Genomic DNA, 23,029 nt, shown 5'->3' with positions numbered 1-23,029 from the left:
CGCAGTATGTTGCCCTCACAGTTACTTCCTCCGGAAAGACCAAAGTCTCCACCCCCCGTAGAGGTCGAGCCCCTCGGAGGTCCCCAAGAGACGGTGTTTTCATCAGAATCCGCAAGCGCGACGTCTGACCAGAGACCTGCCACTATCACGATCGCGCTCACCGCCCCCAGCAACGATTCAGATGGAAGCACGGAGGAATCGGAAGCAGATAATACAAAGACGGTAACGGCAACTCTTGAAGATTCAATTAACAAGTTCAACGAATCATTATGGCGTTTGGAAGAGCGGCATCACACCAAATCCTCCCGTGACCCCAAAAAAGGGCCTGATAAAACAGATTTTGACTGGCCTGATCATCTGTCGGAGGGGGATGAGGTAGAAGCGGAGGCCCGGATGATTCTCCAAGAACGAGACCCTTTCGATGACATCGCCGGAGATGCTGAGCTTGCCAGCCGCTTGAAAGCGTAAGAAGGTAGGTTCAAGTCACCATCGGATCAGGAACTAGTACGGCGGCTGAGTGCGAGGGAGAAGATATCATCACGCACGGTAGAAGAAGGAACGGAGGCGGACGACGAAAACGATGAGCAACCAGCTGAGAGAGAGAGAGTATGCCGCGAGTAAGCGCGAGAGTGAGACCCAAGACAAGTATGGCCCCTGTACTCGAGCGCGAACCCGACACCTCGCAGCCCGCTCGGACCTCTCTACTGCCCGCTCCCCACCCCACGGTGAGATGGTCATTGCCCAGCAACGATGCGGCCCCGGCTGCAAAGTCTACACCATACCAACCACGTGCGTTACCACGTGCTACACCTCCCGAAAAGTCCACCGGTAATAAAAGCGAATTTATAATTATTCCTGATGACTCCATCATAATAGGATCGAAAGACACGAATTCGTCCTCGATCACGTCGTCCTCACTGGACTTGTCCAGTAAAGAGGAAACTGACCAAGAAAACCCTATAGCAAAGACAAGTACGATAATTAGCTCGCGAGAATGTCTAGCAAACAAACCAGATAATTTAGTCCATTTCATCTCTGCGGATGGAGAACTATCAACCTCAGTAGGACAACTACTCGCTGACCTAGGTCGGATAGATGGACAAACAATTAAAGACCGGAATTTATCGATCGGACAAATAGGGGTGACTCCGTATGGTTCCAATAAAATTTATAGTACTGTTATTAAAAAACGGTACTACGACGAAACAAGCGCCGAGCACATATTCAAGGGACTCGAGAATTTTAAATTCGCCCTTCAACAAGCGGCCGTGAAGTCGGTTCGTATTTCACGCTCGGGAGACTATACGGACGAACTGCCGCGCACAAAACTGCTCGATTGGTTAAACAGGATACTCGGTAAAACAAACATAGTCACCACGATATGCTACGGTGCCATTCGACGACCACCGGACGAACAACACTCGCAAATAATTGAGGAATTTCATGCGAGTCTTGTCGGAGGCCATCGAGAGGTAACCAAGACCTATCGTAAAATCCGTGAACGTTTTTATTGGCCTCCGCTGAGAAATGAAGTGCAAAATTATATTCGTCGCTGCAAGGGCTGTCAGGAACGTAAATTGGTTCGGGCGAAGACGCGCGAGCCGATGCTCATTACTGATACGCCGGCTGACGTTTTTGATAAGGTGTCACTCGATACGGTGGGTCCGTTGCCGACAACACCACATGGCAATGAACACATACTAACCATGCAAGATCACCTGTCGAAATATTGTTTAGCGGAACCGATACCCGATTTAAAAGCGACTACGATCGCCGAAGCTATGGCGAGGCGATTAATTGCGCAATTTGGAGCTCCCCGTGCGATCCTTACTGATCGCGGAGCAGCCTTTACCGGAAATTTACTACGCGAAATATCCAAAATCTTTCACATAAAGCAAATAACGACTTCCGGCTATCGACCACAGACGAACGGAGCGCTCGAACGAAGTCACATACTGTTAGCGGAATACATAAAGCAGTATGCAGGTACGTACGACGATTGGGACCGATTGTTGCCTTACGCGGAATTATCGTATAACACTAGCGTGCACGAGGCGACAAATTTCACCCCTTACGAAATCGTGTATGGGAGGCTGCCTCGGCTACCGAGTCAGTTCCCCGTGGACGAAAAACTATCCACGTATAATTCGTATATTATCGAGCTAACAAAACGCCTCTCCGAAATACTTGAAATGGCCGGTGAAAATCAAAATCGCGCGAAGGAAACAACCAAAAAATACTACGACAAGAAAGTCCGTCCTTTCCCAGGTAAAGTGAGCGACCTTGCCTATGTCCTTAAGGAACCTCGTGAGGGTAAGTTCGACTCCCAATATTATGGCCCATATAAAATCGTCCAAATAACTGACCATAGTAATATAATACTGGAGGCAGAGAATGGGAAAAGGATAAGGAAGCATGCCGACAAGGTAAAACTGGCAGTGGTATGAGCCGCTAGCCAGTTTGCTGAAGTTGTACCATAAAAAAAAAATATAACGGAATGTACAGCTGAGCTACGCAGTAATTGCCGTGAGCAAAGCAAACATGTGTATGAGGGTGCGCAAGTATGAGTGTGAGAGGTACCAGTAAAGCGTGTGTAAACATGTTATCTGCATGTGTTCGCAGAAGAGTGCGGGAGTGAGAAAGCGAGACGCGTGAACAACCAGTGTAGGAGTACGAGCCACCGTCCACCAATTCGACGATGTTGTGCGTGTGGGTGCTTCTAGCTTCGACGGCCCTGGCCGCCGCAGAGCTTCGCAGCAACAACGAGTATCACATAACACCCATGGAAGAACAACCGGGAATTTACTACGAGAGGGTGGTCCCCCTCCGCCTGCAGCACGTGGACTGGAGAGTCACCGTGTTTATGGATATAGACGCTTTCACTACGGATTCACCCCCCGCTGAAAGGCAGTTAAACGAAGCGTTCAAGGCATGCTGCGGGGTCACGACCAAGGAGGCTTGCCGTGAAATGACAAATTTGGACTATCTTCTAGGACTCATGCAGCGCGCTAAAGAAATGGCAGATAACCTTCAAGCCATTTCTCACAACTCCAGACTTAGTGCGCCAATAAAGCCGTTACGATTCCGAACCATGAAGAAACGATCGGTGCCGCTCGGTTTTATTGGGTCGCTTAGCAAATCGCTATTCGGCAAAATGAACGAAGAGGATGCTACGTATATCAATGCGCAGATCGATCGATTGTTTAGTGACTCATACAATCTAACTTAAATAATCAGCAAGGAAATACACGTAACCCACTCAAGATTCCAGGAGTTGCTTGAGAACATCTAATGGAATTAGACATGGTTGATAAACTGCACGCGCGAATTAATCAACTATCCAACCAGACGAGTATGATGATGCGCCGGAACGTCGTAGCGAACTTCGCGTACCGAGTGGAGGCTAAGGTCAAGCAATATATCCAGACAAGCGAGAAGTACTTGCACGCGATATCGATGGCTAGAGAAGGACGCTACGACCCCAGTGTGTTAACAGCGACGCAGCTGACCGCCGTCACAAAGGAAATTCAGACTCGGGCACCCGATTTTGAATTTCCCCTCGCGACCGAGTACCTACGAGGAGAATCGTTGTCCCGCGTAGTTAATACGGATATTGTGTTTCACTCGGGCAGGATCCTCATTGTGGTTTATATTCCCCTGCTTGAGCGAGCGGCTTATCATCTTTACCGAATGCACGCGTGGCCAGCCTCCCAACGCGGAACGCTACTAAACGGATCGGCTCATATTCAACCGTCGGCGCCGTATATAGTTGTGTCGGCAGACCGCCGTACATACTTCATGGCGGACTCTGTATACATTAACGAATGCACCAGTGTAGAGCGCCGTTACATCTGCTCGATGGAGACTCCTCTGAAGGAGGTATCGACATCGCGGCAATGCGAGGTAGTGATGCTAATAAACCCCTCAATCGACGCATATAGGCACTGCGACGTGAGGACACAAACGACGGACGACTCGTTCTGGAAGCATCTACCCTCCCAGGGTGGATGGCTCTATTCGCTGCACGCACCGGAACATCTCCATATACTCTGTCCGGCAAGGATGGAAGTCTCAACTACGTTGAAAGGTGCCGGGATACTCCACCTCAGCGCTGACTGTGTTGGACGCACCCGAAGTATCTCCCTCACTGGAATGCGCGTTTACGAGAGTCGTGAACAATACTTTTATGCGCCGGAAATTTCACTGAATATCTCTCTAATTGCCCCCAGCTTCGGAGAACCGTTGGAGGGAAAATTAGAAAACTCGGGACAAGGCAACATACTGTCGCAATATACCGGGAAGGGCTCAGCATGGCGAATGTCACGTGCTGACGAATCCCTGGACGACGTGCAACAACGACTTTCAGAAATCGCCAGCCTACGCCGTGACAAGGAGAAACAGCACGTCTTTTTCACGACCGGGTTTGCCCTGGACCTCCTTCTCGGAATAATATTGGTTACCTACATATGGCGAGCCAACATCTACAAAGTGGCTAAGTGGATTGGGTTGCCATGCGGACGCCCGAAGCGTACGGCACATGCAACTCATTACGAAGACATCGAGCTAGCCCAGACAAAACAGGCCCCGCGTCGAGACCACGGCGGCGCCGGAAACCCGAGTGCTGCCCCAGGAATTGCCCCGCGTACACGGTACGAAGTGGTAAGGGAAAGAACAACGGGTCAACCCAAGAGAAGAGGAGGAGAGTCCTCTTGCCCCCTTCCCCGCCAAGAAGCTGAGGCGGCATATTAGGAGAATAACACCCTCAGAGACATCGAGACTTCTCCCACTACAACGCCAAGGGGCAGGAGAGCCAGAGGGACTAACCAACGCCATTCGATCCCCGGAGTTAGACCCGAGTAGTCGCGAACTTCAGAAAAGGATTCAGTGTACTTTGAAATCGAGAGGAAATATCCGACGCGATCTATCTTCATACGTTTGCCAGGGCGACGGCGAACAAGAAGTGCGCGGTCTGCCACGAAAGCCAGACACGTTGCACCAGCTGGGTAACCTGTTACTTGAGATGGGTGGATCAGGCGGGTGGATCTGACCTCAGCCCCTGTCCTCTGTGTGCAACAGAGCGACCGGGAAATGAGCGGCTGTCCCACGCACTCTCGTGCTTATCAAAGTACGAAATAGCGATTCGACCACCGGTACGAGTACCAGCACCGGCACGAGAACTACCACCGACACGAGTAACAGCACCCGAACCAGCACCGGCTGAGGCGGCGGTCTCGACCGTTTCGCCGAAGCTGGTGGTGGCAGCGGTACCTCCGACGGCGAAGACGACCTCATCAGCGATGACCCGGGCGGTGGACAAGGTGAGGCGCGGCACCTGTCCGACCTGCGGGAGGAACGGAGACAACCAGCACTGGGATGAATGCTACCTGGAGCGCTTCCTTTCGCGCCGGAGGCCGGCAAGCGCTAATTGCACACTCTGCGGCGAGAGTGTCGGGAACAGACCGGGCCTACACGCGGGCCACTGCGTCGAAGCCTTCGGTCGCCTCCTCGGCGAGAAGGAAGCCTCCGCCGCACGAGCAGCTTCTAAGGCCACCCGAGAGGTCAAACCAACCCCGAAAACCGACGCACCCGTGCAGGTGTCACGTGCGGAGCGGTCTCGCACGCGACGACTTCACCCTCTTTGTTATTACCGAGGTTTATATTTAATTTTGGTGGATTCGGAGGCGAACGTCCTCTACAGGGCGTTCCGTGGGAAAATGGTTTGGAGGATTTCAATTATGTGGTACCAATTTTGAATGGAAGCGAGTAGAAATATTTAATGAAAAACTAAAAGGCAGCAGGGTTATCGACAAGGAAGCTTACAGTATTTTCCTATACTACTCACGTTTTCTCTCTCTTTCTCTCTCGGTTGCTGCTTCGGCCTCGAAGGTGCCGAAGTTCGCTCACCTTGACACACTTGCTTACGTACTACACGGCTTGATTAAGTTCGTGGCTTTGCGTATTGCGCTTAATTCTAACTTCACAGACTGATGTCGCGACGCGAGATGCTAGGACGACTGCGTATAGATTTAACGGGAATTCTCTCTCTGATCGTCGGAGACCCAAGACTGATAACTCTTTACTCGACAGCTCTGAAGGAGCCTGATTCCGTAGATGTTGGTTTGATGCTGTCTCTAACGGGACTGTCTTCGCTCGCTCGTCCGACACCCCTTGGAACGTCGCGCGGCGAGCGAGTTTTCGCTGATGTTTGCAATTTCGAACAAAGGCTCACCTCGCAACGGTCATCCTCGAAGCGCGTGATTTCGCGCTCGCCTCATCCCGGTGTTGATTACACCCGGGATCTGGCGGGCGCGAAGACGCTGACGTTGCTGGCTGTCCAACTACGCCGTTGCGCTTGGCTATACCACGAACTGATTATGATAAATATTTCATATGTACTAACTAAACCTATGCTTCCTTGTCTCTAAAGATAATAATAATGAAAAAATGATAATTGTTATGATCGGTAATATGTTACAATTTCGGGTAAATGTGGGGCGCTCGTGACACAGGCGACGACGTCACGACGCCATCGACCTGCCAACACCAAGGAGAAGGGGGTACAAACCGGGCGGGACACAAAGGAAAAGGGGGTACAAACCGACCACCTGGTCGTCTTGGAGGGAGAAGAGGCTCCCTTCTTGATTGACTACAGGAGGTCAACCAAGGTAATGATCCCTGCAGTCCGCACGCGAATCCTGGGCCGTTGGATCACCCTCCAAAGGAAAATGGACCAACTCCTTGGACCCGCAGAGGGAGAAGCACCAGCCGAAGGCAATCTGATCGGCTGGGAAGAACCGGCCGGTGAGATGCCACCCGCAACGCCAGGATCTCCGGCGAACCTCGCGAACGTCCTGCAGGATGAACCGGAGGTCGTCGAGGATCTGATCCGGTGGGAGGAATCACCGAGCGGACTTCAGTACGCACAGTAACAGTATGCACATCTCGTCGGATCTGTTGTTGAATCCGAGCTTACCTGAGGCGTTGACATGGTGTATTACTGATGTTGATCAATCGCTCATAAGTTATTCTGAAATCAATAACTTGAAATTAAGATGTTGTGTGGGTTCATAACTTCTAGTATGAAAATCTAGTTTTCACTGCAAGACCCATGCTTAATGATGGACGAAACATTAATAATATTCTTACCGACAGCACGGCTTTTTTTGTTTCATTCTTTGTCTCGAGTATCGTATAGAATGGTTAGAAATTCATATATTTGTAGCTAAGCACTGACTAGGACTTGCACTGAATATTCTCACTGAGCAGATCGTAGTTGACGAGTTGAAATCGTGAAGTGAAATGACTAAGCAGGCACGTGAGCGCTTCGCTGATATGTTTTTATTTACGTTCGGAAACATATGGGGCGTTTCGCTGAATGGTGGGGGACGCACGACACGGCGTAACACAAGTCCCCTGCGTCTTGCGTTCACGCGTTACATCGAGAAGGCGCCACTTACACTAGCGGCGCCACTTGAGCTATGCAGCTTACCGACAGCTTTGCTGATTTTTTCATCCATGTTATTGTAAAAAATCGGACAAACTCTATTTCAACCTCGTTAATCGACTTCGAAAATTCCGACATATCCGAAATCAGCGTAAAAATTATATTGTTCACATCTGTTTGTTATGTCTCACAACTACTCCAACTATGATCACCCGATAATTTAACCCAAAGAATGATTTATCTATGGATTCTTATCGAAAAATGTGAAATTTTTGTCGTTTTATTATTTCTTCAATATATTGCAGGCCGAATTTTAAAACTTTTTTCTTCAGGGAATCTATAGTAAAATCACGTCAATTTTTCTCATAATAGTAGCAAAATATGTACACTATAAAATATACTTTTTAAAAGAAGATTCGAGGATTTATAATACGCCTCAGCATAAAAAAAGTTGCAAATATTTTTTCCATAAATTTTAACATGTTTTAGATTTTTCAGAATTTTTTTTAGATTTTTCGGTCGCCTCTTAGTATTCAATAACTGCAAAAATCGAAAAAGCACGTTTCTTCGTCAGAAAAACCCATCGGAATCGATGTAGAAAGCTTTAATTTTGCACAAAATTTTTTTTTTTTCGGGTTCGGAACTTGGCAAAAAATCGGTGCCACCGTCACGTGCGGAGCGGTCTCGCACGCGACGACTCAATCCTCTAGATTTTCGCAGAGGTCTTTATTTATTTTTATCGTGGATACGTAGCTGATCGTCATCTACAGGGCGATCCCTAGGAAATGGGTTGGAGGATTCAATTATATTTTAATAGAATGTTTTATGGAAAGCAAGCTTTTAATGATAACAATAGAAATGAAATAGCAATCGAGAGAAATGTGGGACGAGGAAACTTACAACGTTTCAATCTAATGTTTGCATGCACACACCTACTTACTCTTTGGTGGTTCCTACTCCAAATTCTCACTCACTCTCTCGCTCAGTTATGATCACTCTTATCTCTACACAACTTGATTGAGTTTGACGCAAAACTTCAAGCACTTATCACTCACTTCGATAGACTGACGCCGCGACGCGAGAAGCCTTCCCGACCGCGTATAGATGAGAATATTACCCTCCAATCGTCGGTGGCGGAAAAGGACTTATAACCTCTACACACGGTAGCTTTGAAGGAGCCGCGTTCCGTTGAGGTCGTTCTTAGTTATCTCTAACGGAACTAACTTCGCTCGCTCGTCCGACACCCCTTCGAGCGTCGGACAGCAAGCAAAGTTTTTGCAGATTTTACAATTTAGAACGAAGGCTCACCTCGCGATGATCATTCCTGAAGCGCGTGATCTCGCGCTCGCCTCATCCGGGTGTTGGTTACACCCGGGATCTGGCGGGCGCGGGGACGCTGACGTTGCAACGGTCAACCACGCCGTTGCGCTTTGGTCGTACCACGAACTGTTTTATATAATGGTTAAATTATATGAATATAATAATGAATTTAAGGTTATGCTTCCTCATCTCTTTTAAAAGCGATATTAATAATTAATAACATATTGGTACATAATGATATATTTGGGTGTGCATACATGCAGCGTTCGTGACACCACAAAATTCGGTGGGGGCGGATTCACCATTCTTATCTGGCTTGACCCTTTTTTACCCCCACAACGCCCCGAATGCCCTTGTTGAACACAATCACGTTTGACGATTATAAGCGCCGTCTGTTGGCTTACAAAGAGTGGTCCCATCCACAATGCCAAATACATAGCAAAAAACACCAAGTTAGCACCATCGTACAGAAAAAATGTGCGCAGAGTTGGCAAGATGACAAGCGACAATTAATACCAGGGCAGACCGACACCGTACCATAGGGTTTCACCGCTACCACCGATAAACTGGCTATAGGATAAAACTGCAGGCATAGAACCGTTTCAAAATATGAATCATTGCTCAATATCGTATCGTCTGGCTTGTATTCGTGCTCTCTGAGCGTTTAGATTCGGAGTCGCGAAGATTGTGGGAAGCGGAGCCGAGCCACGGTGACCTCTCGGTGGGTATAGGCTCTCTTGGTTCACTCCCGAAATTCACGGATCTTATAAAGTTTTTGGAACGGAGATCTCAGGCCCTGAATATAATCGCGCCCGAATGTCGAAAGAAGAAGAGGTCGGCTTCAACACCCTCTGTGGGACCCCAAGCTCGCAAGGTTTTCCACGCTAGTTCTTCACGATCAACGAAGCCAACATCGTTTAAATGCCCGCTCTGCTCCGGTACTCACCCCATTTCAAAGTGCTTCAAGTTTTAGGCGGAGGCTCCTTTTGAGCGGTTCGTTAGTATCAAACAATTGTGGCTTTGTTTCAATTGTCTGAAACCACATAAGGCAAGAGATTGTTCGTCAAGCGGACGATGCACGGTTAGTCTAAGACGACATCACACGCTCTTGCATCTCGGCGTTCGTGGAAATTTTCAAGGGTCGAGCCAAAGTTCGGGAGGTTCTCGGGGTCCAGAAGGAGGTGGATCGTCGTCAAATCCTCCTGTTCTAAGTTTGAATGCGGCGTGTCATTCTGTCAACGGGCGAAGAGTTCTCCTCGCCACAGCGCGAGTGCAGGTAATGGATCCGAACGGCAGGAGCACCTACGTGCGAGCACTTCTCGATCAGGGTTCGGAGTCGTCATTTGCTTCGGAATCCATAGTGCAGTTGCTAGGGTTAACAAGGAGAGGCGCTTCCGTAACACTGTCAGGACTTGGTTCCACTGCAACAGGAACTGCGACCGCGAGGACGCAGCTGGTTCTGCGGTTCCGCACCGACCCTAATTTCGAGCTTGAAGCAGACGCTCTCGTCCTTCCAAAGCTCACCTCGTGTCTCCCATCTGATAGATTTGGTAATCTAGATTTGAAACAATTTGAGGTTCTCACGCTAGCGGATCCGAACATTTCGGTTTCCTAAAATGTAGATGTGATTTTGGGCGCTGATGTTTATGGCCAGTTGCTCCGTTCCGGTTTAAAACTGTTCCCTACCTCACAATTTATCGCTCAAAGTATGGCTTTCGGCTGGGTGACTTCTGGTATGGTGCGGTCCGACCAACGGCGAGCGGACAGAGCTCTCTCTTCCTTGCCAACACAGGCACTTCATTGCTCGCTTGAACCAGATTTGGAGCAGACCCTACAACGCTTTTGTCGCTCGAGTAGATTGCTCCGAATTCAAGTAGACTGAGGCCCGAGGACGAGATGGCTGAGTGTTCATTCAAAGAGACTCACAGTCGCGACTCACGAGGTCGGGACGAGGTCCGGCTTTCTGTGAAACCAGACCGTCCTAGGGTAGCTAACAAGGCTAGATCAATGGCGCTCAAATCTCTTTCAAGTATGTAACGTCGACTTTCGCGAGACGCTCGATTGGCTGAGGCGTACGGTAGCTTCATGAGGGACTACGAACGACTGGGACATATGACTCGAGTTCCGGTCTCAGAAATACAATGCGAGGACGCGTGGTACCTTCCACATCATGCGGTGATTCAGGCTTCGGGTGACAAATGTAAACTTCGTGTTGTTTTTGACGCCTCTCGGAAGACTTGCGAAGGGCCCTGTCCGAATGACTTTTGTGGTCATAACCCCCCCTCCAGGGCGATCTTTCATTGATCCTTTTGAATTGGCAAAAATATCGTTTTGCGTTTACCGCGGACATAGTGAAAATGTTCCTGCAGGTTCTGGTCAAGCGCGAAGACCAGGATCTGCAGAGAATTGGGTGGGCGCCGACCACTGACGCCGTTCCTGTTGATTACCGTTTGAATACTGTCGCGTACGGGACGACTTGTGCTCCATACCTGGCCATCCGCACGCTTTCGCAGTTGGTTATTGATGAAGGGGTTAAATTTCCTCTCGGAGCTGAATGTCTCAAAGCAGAGACGTATGTTGACGACACCTTCGCAGGGGTGGAAGACCTTTCTACCACGGTTCAGAAAAGACTCGAACTTATAGAATTGTTAAAATTGGGTAGTCTCCAGCTCGAAAAATGGTCCGCAAAGCATTCCGATCTTCTGCCACCTCAGGCACGATAGAACTCTTCGAAAGAGATCTACGGCGATGCGTTGGTCAAAACCCTCGGGATTCTTTGGATCCCATCGCAGGATGATTTCCAGTTCCGTTCAGCCGACGTTGAAGAGCTGTCCACTGCTGCAACGGAACGTTCCATCCTTTCGAATATCGCTCGTTTGTTTCACCCACTCGGATGGCTAGCTCCAATCACTGTGACGGCGAAAGTCTTGATGCAGGATTTGTGGATTCAGAAGTGCGATTGGAACTCACCTCTCCCGGCAGAATTTCGTAAGCGATGGCATACTGAGTATAAGTCGTTGACACAGTTGCCTCCTCTATCCATCCATCGTTGGTTAGGGGTTGCATCTTCACATGTCTACCAGATTCATGGCTTTTCCGATGCGTCTTCTCGCGCATATGCAGCCGTAGCATATTTGCGAATTGATGAGGGAAATGGTCGGTTCAGTGTTTCGCTTCTCACCGCAAAGAACAAGGTGGCTCCCGTCAAAATGGTCAGTATCCCGAACTTAGAATTGTGTCGTGCTGCACTTCTCGTTGACCTTCTTTGTCATGTTAGAAAGCTCGAATTTCTTAGCTCTCTCCCGGTCTACGCATGGTCTGATAGTCAGATAGTTCTTAAGTGGCTTCGAAAGCACCCATCTCACTGGAAAACCTTCGTCGCCAACTGAGTGTCGCTTATTCATACCAAACTCCCATCCGCCACATGGGCTCACGCCCCAACGAAGAAAAATCCAGCATATTTGGCTACTCGGGGCTCAGACCCGGCAGAGTTAGCGCAAAATAACAACTGGTGGTGCGGTCCCCACTGGCTCTCTGAAACATTTGAACAATGGCCACAACCAACAGCGATTCAGCAAACCCTCCACGTAAAGACCCGGCCGGACGAACCGCCGATTCTTACGCAATTCTCGAGCTTGACTCGTCTCATACGAGTGGTAGCCTTCTGCAGACGCCCCCTGCTCATTCTCCGCAGGCCTCGGGACGGTTTCGAATCGCCTTCCTCTTTTTTCTCGTCCAACGAGCTGGCAAAGTCGCGATTGGTGGTCATTCGCTTGTCGCAGGCAGCTAGCTTTGCCCCAGAAATCGAACTGTTGAAATCGGAAGAGGACTTGCCAAATAGCAGTAGAATTAAGAAATTCCGTTTCTGGACAAGGATGATGTCTTGCGGGTGGGAGGCCGCCTTTCTCAGGCTCGTCTGACTTTTGACCATAAGCACCCCTCAATTTTAGCGCAGCGCTCCGTTCTCAGCGCGTTATTTGTGCAGTCCGCTCACCGCCTCTGGTTGCACGGGGGACCCACTCTGACGACTAGCATCTTGATACAGCAGGTTTGGATTTTGGGTATGAAAAGGTTGATCAAATTGGAGATCCGACAGTGTGTGACCTGTCAACGGGTTAAGCCACAATTTGCTCACCAACTAATCGGCGACCTGCCTGCTGACCGAGTACAGTCGGGACGATGACCTTTTTCGATAGCCTCGATGACGCGGGTCCGGCCCAGGTCTGTACTACGAAAGGTCGCGTGCACGAGTCTTACAAGAGTTACATAGCGGTCTTCGTCTGTTTTTCTAGGCGAGCCATCCACCTTGAACTTGTGAGTGATCTGATTACCGCCTCGTTCATTTGTGCATATCGTCGATTTGTGGGTAGGCGTGGTGTCTGTCAGCGACTTCACAGTGACAACGCTACTGATTTTCATGGCGCAGATAATGAGCTCAAGGCTATGTTCCAGCGAGCCTCCGAATTTTATCGAAGGGTGACGGCTCTCCTCGCGAGCGATGGCACTGATTGGAGTTTTATTGTCACGTGCGGAGCGGTCTCGCACGCGACGGCTTCAACCCTCTAGGATCTCACAGAGGTTTATATTTAATTTTTAGGTGGGTTGGTAGGTGAACGTCCTCTACAGGGCGTTCCCTGGGAATAGGTTTGGAAGATTTCAATTTATTGTACCAATGGTTTGATGGAAAGCAAAGTAAAAATGTTTAATGGATCAAAAACTAAGAAGCAGAAAAGGTTCTAAACAAGGAAGCTTACAATTATTTTGGTCTTATACTACTCACGTTCTCTCTCTCTCTCTCGCTTGCAGCTTCGGCCTCGAAGGTGTCGAAGTATACACGCCTTCACACACTCACTTACAGGCTACACTGCTCTATAGAGTTCGTGGCTTAACGCTTGCACTTATTTTAGCTTCGTAAGACTGACACCGCGACGCGAGTAACCTTTTACGGCCGTGGGTAGATTAGGCAATTACGCTCTAATCTTCGGTTTTGGAAAAAGGATTTATATCTCTATACGTGGTCGCTTCGAAGGAGCTGGGTTCCGTTGATGTCGTTATTCAGACGGTCTCAAGACGGGACTGACTTCGCTCGCTCGTCCGACACCCCTTGGAACGTCGGGCGGCGAGCGAGTTTCCGCTAAATTTACAATTCGGCGTTTTCGCTAAATACACAATTCCGGAACAAAGGCTCGCCTCGCGACAGTCATCCTCGAAGCGCGTGATTCCGCGCTCGCCTCATCCCGGTGTTGATTACACCCGGGATCCGGCGGGCGCGAAGACGCTGACGTTGCTGGCCGTCCAACTACGCCGTTGCGCTTAGTTACTCCACGAACTGGTTATAATAAAATATTTTATATAGACTAACTAAAACTATGCTTCCTAGTTTCTAGAGATAATATTAATTGATATAATCGGTAATATAGTCTTGAGTAAATATGCGGCGCTTGTGACATCCCTCCCCCCTTAGGTGTCGATGCCCCCATAGACTCGGTGCGCCGGGCCGACGGTGACACGGACACTGGAGGGTTGGCTCACCGCTGACCGCATATTTCGAACAATCGGTATTTACATTGTTTGTGTATTGCACATACGCTCTTTCATGACCCGCGCACACACACACACGACACTTTCTGGTTTTGGTTATGTCACTCACTTGTCACCACACTGCTGGCTCGTCGCTCGGTCGTCCTTGCGTCTCGCCAGCTGCGTCGCCCTCGTGAGTTTGGTCCTTGGCGTCCTCGGGTGTCCTCAGACGGCCTTGGTGTCCTCGTTTCTTTTCGTCTCTGCTGGCTCGGCCTGGAGGGTTGCGGGTCAACATCAACATCAGTAATACACCATGTCAACGCCTCAGGTAAGCTCGGATTCAACAACAGATCCGACGAGATGTGCATACTGTTCTTGTATGCTTAGAGCATTAAAGGGCCGGCGAAAAAGAATGAGCGATAATGGCGGATGTTCGAAATACTCTGTAAGAAGAGGCAAAGTCTTGAAACTTGGGGATATTCTCTGCAATCATTACAGGTTGATTCCATAGAGCAAAAGTAATAGAAATAGCACTGAATCATTATCGACATCTGGCTCAAGAAAATCAGGATCACAACAAGTAACAGAGTTTGATGGATCTCGCCAATGTTCTATGCCACAAGTTGATGATGAAGATTGAGACCTCTATGAGTTGCCAACGCAGACATATTCACTTTCTTTACACTAATCTCGAAGGACTTCTTTACAACAATCTTCTGCAGTGATACCTTTACAAAGTTCCACAGACACTCCATCACAATCGTCCACTGGCAACCTATCATTTGTAGTGCAGGAGCCAGTCAATGTCGAATTGGTAGAAATGCCTTTTCCACGGGCAGTGTTAACTCACAAATACTGCTTTCTTTGTTACTCATCATCACCAATCGTCACTGTCACTTCTGAAGCTCGATTGCAAGCATTCCAGAAAAAAAAGATCTTCATTCCTAAAGGAAATCGTTGTTGCCCAACTCATCTGATAAGAAACAAATTCTATTCAGATGGTCCAGCTGCGGTGAAAATACATGCTGGTAACAGTATGATTGAAGTATCAGCCTTGACGTTTTTCCTGATTGACTTGTCGAATGGCCAAGAATTGAAGCATCAAATTAGGGATGGTACTCTATCTGATCAACGTCTGGAAGCATTGACTGGGCTCAGTTACGCAAATCTGAATGAGCTGTCTGGGAAAATGAAATCGATGAGGAATTCCAAGACCCGTCACATTTTGCAAGCACTGGTAGTGTTTCTTTTCAAAATGAGGACTGGGAATTCGAATAGTATAATTGCATCTGTACTAGGGCTTGATCGTGACCAGCAAGTTTCAGGTTATTGTGCAGAAGTTGTGAACTCTTTTGAGAAAGATATTTTACCAGAGGGTTTTGGATATTTTAGCAAATCAAGGGATGATCTTGTGGAACATCAAACTTCGGATACAGTGAAGAAACTGTATGAGCTCGAGGACCAATTAGTGCTGATATTTGATGGAACTTACATTCGGCATCAGAAGAGTACGAACAACAACTATCAACGAAAATCGTATTCTGGACAGAAAAAGGTCACATTGAGTAAACCTTTTACTATTTTCACGACGAATGGGTACATTGTTGAGATGGAGGGGCCTTTTTACGCTACTGAAAACGATGCTAAAATAATAAGAATATTGCTAGACAATTCAAATGGTCTCCAACGAATTATGAGGCCAGGTGACATTTGCGTAGTTGATCGAGGATTCCGAGATGTGCTGCAGCAATTAGAAAAGAGAAAATATAAAGTACTCATGCCAGCATTAAAGCAACGTAGTCAGCTCACAACTGCAGAGTCGAACAACTCTCGATGGGTTACAAAAGTTCGTTGGGTGGTCGAAGCAGTTCACGGCATCTGTGGCTGGAAATATAAGCTACTTCATCACTCTTCAGATAATAAACTACTCCCAAAGGTTCAATCACTCTTCAGGATTGCTTGCTATCTGAATAATATCTTTGGGAAGAGGTTAAATTCTGATGTTGGCATTACGGATGATATTATTGAGCAGATGAAGTCTAGGCGTAATAGCGAGAATTCATTGGCAGAAGAGGCAGAGTTGGAGCGTTCGAATCGCCGAAAAAACGCAATTTTAACAATAAGCATCAGCTGATTTGCTTGATTTCCCGGAGCTAACCGAAAAGGAATTGAATATACTCTTTACTGGTTCATACCAGCTATCTCAAGCAGTATCTTACCTTGCTGAAATAATGAACGAGGATGGAAATATTGCACTCAATTATTTGAAAAGATTAGAAGATGCAAATCACACAATCGTTCAAGTTCTTGTGAGGTCGAGACACATTAATAGAAAAACTTATAGATGCTACATTGATTATACTCGTGATTCCCAAGGATCTTCTGGAATTCGCCGTTACGTTTGTGATTGTCCAAATGGCAAACGAACCGTTGGTTGCTGTTCACACATTGCTGCGATCGTTTATCATCTATCTAATGCTCGATATCTATCGAAAATCATAAGACCAGCTAAAATCCTCACAGGGCTCTTTGATGTAGAAGAGGTCAATGCCGTTATCAACAGTGATAGCGATGAAGATTGAATATGTAGCAATATAAATATTAGGAGTTGATGCTTGATCAATAACATTTATAGAAACTCAAATCACACTTATTATACCAATAACATTTAATAATAAACTCGAATTAGCATCAAAATCCTACTGATTACATCTGTTTGTTATGTCTTACAACTACTCCAACCATGATCACCCAACAATTAAACCCAAAGAATGATTTATGTATGGATTCTCATTAAAAAATGTGAAATTTTGTCGTTTTTTTTTTTTCAATGTATTGCAGGCCGAATTTTGAATTTTTTTTATTTAATTTGCAGGGAATCAACAGTATAATCACATCAATTTTTGCCGTAATAGTAGCAAAATATATACACTACAAAATATATTTTTCAAAGGAAGATTCGATGATTAATAATAGGCTTTTGTATAAAAAAGGTTGCAAATTATTTTTCCGTAAATGCTCACATGTTTCTGATTTTTCAGAATTTTTTCAGATTTTTCGGTCGCCTCTTAGTATTTAATAACAGCAAAAATCGAAAAAACACGTTTTTTCATCAGAAAAAAGAAAGCTGTAATTTTCAACAAAATTTTTTTTTTAGGTGAGGAACTTGGGAAAAAATCGGTGCCACAAAATTCGGTGGGGGCAGATTCACCATTTTCATCCGGCTAGACCCTTTATTTCTGTGCCTCCGGTGTTAAATTCAAAACCATCGCCGATAACCAATACGATATAGATAGCAAACGATTGTGTAATATCATTCATCGTCAGATGGAAAACGATGCCGTTTCCATGAAAGTTCTCAATTAAAGTGTACAGCGAGCGACTGATAGGCTCCAGAACGATGTCGATTGTGGAATTCATGCCATTGCAGCAAAGATTGCGAATAATGTCAAAGAAATTCTCGATATTATAAGATCCATGCCTGAAAGTATCAGAAGTTTAAAGCGCCATTTGCATGATGCGATAAACTGTCGAAGGTATAACATGGTCGAAACATGGTGAATGAGCTTCACAGACCCCGCTCGGCGCAATTATCCACGCCGGTTCGTAGATGTGCGTGGACTGGATGAGGCCTGGTAAGTTGATTTCGTTGTCATGTCGACATACAGTTCATACAACGAGGGATACAAATTCTTACCAACAATCATCGATATTTTTGCCAAGTACGCATGGGCTGTGCCGATGAAGTCCAAGAGCGGGAATGATGTGACTGCCGCCATGAAATGTGTGCCGTCCTAGAAACGTATACCCAACCATCTACACATTGATCAAGGCAGAGAATTTCACAAGAGTGAATTGAAAGCCCTATGCTGCAGCACAATATCAACATGTATTTGACATTCAGCAACTCAAATGCGTCGATATGCGAACGTTCCAGTCTAACATCGAAAAAATAAAATGTGGAAGCGCTTTACTCTTTTAAGATCTCACAAGTGTAAGAAATGCCGAAAAACGAATAGCGGAATGATTCTATATTTATTTAGTTGGTACAAGCGTATAGTGTCGCGTATAACCTTAAGTATTAAAAAAGACGACGTTGCTTGCTCGGAACTCTATTGAGAAGTGATCGCCGTCTCGCCGATCGAAACGTTAATCTCTTGGCAAACCGTGGGGCCCACTTGTCCTAGGTACTTATCGCCTTGCATAAACAGTCCAGGCTGCAGGCGCCAAGTTACCAAAACCAGAGACGCTCGTCCCAAGTGCCTCCCTCTCGTAAAGATGAGCGCCGAGAGAAGTCGTCGCTTTCAGTCGTCCATCCTGACGTACTCGCGTCCTCGCGAAGGTGTAGTATCCCAGGTCTCATAATTGTATACTCAGTTGCGCTACGTTCGGGGTGGGGGGGGGGGGGGGAGCATGCAGATGTCGATGTTCCTCGTCTTGCTATGCTTCAGGTTACTCTGCGCTCGTCTAAAAACATAAGACAATATTGAAAGTTTGCAACGCAACCCCTTTTCACACCACTCAGCATGCTAACCGGTCGTAGGCTGTCAATGTGGTTTGTTATGTATCATTGCCCAGTTACTCGCTCAAATATGTATTAATTTCATGCCATGCTTTATTTCATCTGCTAGTGCCAACAAACCCCAGCTGGGCTCAATCAATCGCTTAGTGCTCATTAAACGATTCATGCAACGATCGTATTGATCCAATGGTTCTATCGTTCGGTCACCCCGTCATTCCAGATCCGTGACCGCTTGATCATTCACCATGATCACATATCTTATCGCACATAGTGCCAATGATCCCGAGGTCACCCCGTCATTCCGGATCCGTCACCATCGATTATTTCCGACGATCGCGCATTAACACATATAATGCCAATCGTCACCCGGTCACCCCGTCATTCCGGATCCGTGACCGCTAGATAACCTATCATCCCCTGATGACACAGCCTGAACCCCTGCAAGGGCTCACCTTCCACGTCACACTTCTCAGAAGGGCCCGAGACCCGAGGCTCGTCCTCGCTAACGTACAATTCGGTGTCGCTGACTCCCGTATTCCAAGGCTTCAGTTTGTCACCCGGGACCACGCCACAATACGGCTTCTGCGTGCGCTGAGCACCCTTGAAGTCCTCGATGACGTACCTATCACGGTCTAACACCGTAGTGATTCGATACGGCCCAGCGTACTTTGGCAACAACTTTTTACTTGCATCATCATTCGTATAGATAACGCGTCTGGTAACAACGATACCTCCGCAACTAAATTTCCTAGGAGGAGGTCTCCTCTTATTGAATCTTGCTTCTTGCTCGCTTTGATTTCGCCGCATAACTGCACCGGCTGCCTCCGGAGTTTTTTTTTCGGTTTCCATCATACCGTGGGTCTCCTATACCGTTGAGTATTTGTGACTCGATCACGTTGCGAGGTCTAAAACCCAGCAATAATTCCGAGGGGTACTTTCCGTTGCCTTGTTGACTACGTTATTCACCCCCCACACTACTCGTGACAATCCTGATCCCATCTCTTTTCATCACTTGAACTAGCCGCTAACGTGCTAAGGATCGTCCTATTGTATCGCTCGATCTGGCCATTCGCCCTTGGAGTGGCTACTGCGGTTGCTATGTACTTTACACCTCTTTCCTCACAAAAGTCTTCAAATTTCTTACTCGTGAACGCACTTCCTCGATCACTAATAATACGTTGCGGGTACCCGAATGTTTCACCAATGCTAGTTAACAATCGTTCAACAAATATGGTTTTTGTGTTTTTTACTGCCCCTGCAAATGCAAATTTTGTGAACGCTTCTACCACTACGAGCAGATACGAATTGTTGGTCGTACTTTTTACGAACGGTCCCAAGTGGTCTATCTGTACCATGTGCATTGGTATCGAGATTTTTTTTATCGGGTTTAAAAAACCTGGCCGCTTTCCGGCCGGTTCCTTATTATGAAGACACTCCAAACACGTGGCATCGTAACGTCTCACATAACGCCGCATCGAACCAAACCAATAGTCCGCCTGCAATTTCTCGAGCGTCTTTGTCACCCCGAAATGACCCATTTTGTCGTGGCATAGTCTCACAATTTTTTGTCTCGCTGCCTTTGGCACAGCCCACTTGAGGCCGTCCGGCGTTTTTCTAAACACTCGGTTTCCCTTGAGCACGTAATCAGATTTGATCTGTTTTCTTCAGCGTCTTTCGCTTCTCTATTCAACACTTCGTGTACGTATTTTAATCGCGGAAGTTGCATTTGAGCGATCAGCAGCCAATCTCCGAGTTCGATATGTAATAACCCAACATCATCCATCTCTCTTGATTTATTGTCAGTCCCGTCTGGATTGCGGCTGAGTGTGTCGACATGTGGCATCTTCTTTCCAGCCCTGTACTCGATAGAACAATCGAATTCTTGCAATCGCATCAACCACCGCGCTACGCGTGGTAGTAGATCCGGTTTAACAAAGGTCGCGCGCAACGCACTACAGTCGCTTACGATTTCAAACCGGACTCCTAGTAAATAAACCCGAAATCTCTGCAGACTATTTACGACCGCGAGCGTTTCGAGCTCATACGAATGATATTTTTATTTCTCTTTAGTGGTCTGTCGGCTAAAGTAGGCAATTGGTTTTAAATCACCCTTGAGTTGTTGTTGTAACAAAATACCGCCCAACCCTAGCTGACTCGCGTCCGTGTGTAACTCGATCTCTGCACTTTGCTTATATATTGCTAGAATAGGCCTAGAAATGAGCTTTTGCTTTAATATGTCGAAGGCACGCTGCTGGTCGTCCCCCCGACACCAAGCTACAGTCTTTTTTGTCAATGTAGTAAGCGGTCGGGCAATAACAGCGAAGTCTCAAATAAATTTTCGGAAATAGCTTGCAAGACCGATGAACTGTCTTACCCCATGCACGTTCAAGGGCACTTGAAAATTTTTTACGGCCTCGATTTTGTGACTATCCAGCCGTATCCCTTGCTGGGTCACTTTACCCGAGGTAGTCGACCTTTGTTTCGAGAAATGTGCATTTATTCATATTTAGTTTCAGTAGTGCCCCTCGCAATGCCCGCAACACCAACTCCAGCGCATGCGAACCCGATGTGACATCCTTAGATGGAATAAGAATATCGTCCATATACGCTAGGACAGAAATCTGACCCTTGAGTGGATGTACTACTCTGTTTATTAAGCGTCAAAAGACTGCGGGCGCGTTTGCCAAACCAAAAGACATTCTCAGAAATTCATACTGCCCGTCCGGTGTTACAAAGGATGTTTTCTTCATTGACTCCTCTGTGACAGGTATATGATAATATCCCGAAGCCAAATCTAAACTCGTGAAACAAGCGCTCCCCTGCAGACTGTTTAATTGGTCTTCGATCAACGGTAGTGGGTATCTATCTATCCTCGTGATTGCATTTAATGCGCGATAATCGACACACATCCTAATATCCCCGTTCTTTTTGCGTACTAGTAAGATGGGACTTGCGAACGGAGAATTCGAATCTCACACGATTTTATTCTCCTTCAACTCGTCTATAATCTTACTGACTTTTTCCCGCTCTGAGTAAGAGAGTCGATAAGGTCGATAAGTCACAACTGAATCGCTCTTCAATTCTATTTTGATTTCCGCGGTTTGAGTCGCTCCTAGTTCCGAAAAGTTCAATGCAAAACAGTCGCGATATGAGTCAAGTTGTTCGAACAAACTTTTCTTCGTATTTCCCGATACTCTAGGATCGACTTTGATTTGATCTTTTGGAAGGCTGTTTTTCTCTGCACTTCAAATTCTAAAACCTACTCGAAATTTACTTTCGGCCGGGGACTCTGATCTTGCTAACTCCGCTCTAGCCATAACTATTTTTTTGTGAATTGTTAACGATTGATCCGACAAGTTGATAACTGTTAATGTTCCCGGTGTAGTTCTAATAACGCACCTCGGGATGTAATATTCTCTACCCTCTTCGCCTCGTACGCTCAGCTCTACGTATGAATCACTAGAGTAATTATTCTGCACCGTTACCTCAATATCCGCTACGTGAGGCGGTGGAATGATAGTCTCCTCCGCTGCCCTCAGAATCAACTTCTGTGGTGGCAATTGTTCTACCTCGAGAAGTGTGTTACCCGCAACCTCGGCCCGACGCTCACGTACCAGAGCCGGCCCGAGAGGCGCGAACGGATCCGGTGCGGGCAAATTTACACGTAACCTTATGGAAAATACGCACAACCTTAAGCACAGCGTAAATGCCCGCGCCGCCGCTCCGCGCAGCCACTCGGCCTTACTCGGCCAAGCTTACGGCTGCCGGCCGGGAGAGACTCACAACTCTCAATTCTCCGGCAGACACATAACTCCCAACTCTCCGGCAGACACTCCAACAACCCAAAAACATCGACTACACAACACCTTCAGCTCCAGCCAAAGAAAAATAAAGAGAATCGCAAAATAAACCAACAGTCTTTTTCAGGATTCTTTTCATTCTTCTTGTATCCTCCTCTCCCTAGCCACCTTTCTCTCTCTTCCCGACACACCCCCCCTTCCCTAAGCGCTTCTCTTTCTCTTTTCGTCCTTCTCCACCGCCACCATTCCACCCCTTCTCACCACCCCTTTCTCGGGCCCACACGCCCGAAGTCTGGACGATCCCGGACCAAAACCGGCCCCCAAGGCGCCGCCAGAAGCAAGTTCCGCGGAGGCCTGCATCCAGAGACCTACGCGGCCTATCTCTCGTAGCTTCTACGCCGCCGCGCCGGGCCCGCGCGGCGT

General features: G+C 47.3%; 1 long non-coding RNA gene across 1 annotated transcript in view; it reads right to left on the bottom strand.

Annotated features, from left to right (window-relative positions):
• LOC124222872 (uncharacterized) overlaps positions 1-2,493 on the bottom strand; it is a 34,279-nt gene extending 31,786 nt beyond the window's left edge. Inside the window, exon 1 of the long non-coding RNA XR_011177620.1 lies at positions 2,476-2,493. This is a non-coding gene — a long non-coding RNA (uncharacterized lncRNA). The remainder of the gene's footprint in view (positions 1-2,475) is intronic.
• Positions 2,494-23,029: the final 20,536 nt, after the last annotated feature.

The sequence above is a fragment of the Neodiprion pinetum genome, chromosome 7 (genome assembly GCF_021155775.2).
Source record: "Neodiprion pinetum isolate iyNeoPine1 chromosome 7, iyNeoPine1.2, whole genome shotgun sequence".
Lineage (NCBI taxonomy): Eukaryota > Metazoa > Arthropoda > Insecta > Hymenoptera > Diprionidae > Neodiprion > Neodiprion pinetum.
This window is presented reverse-complemented; position numbering and strand designations above follow the sequence as displayed.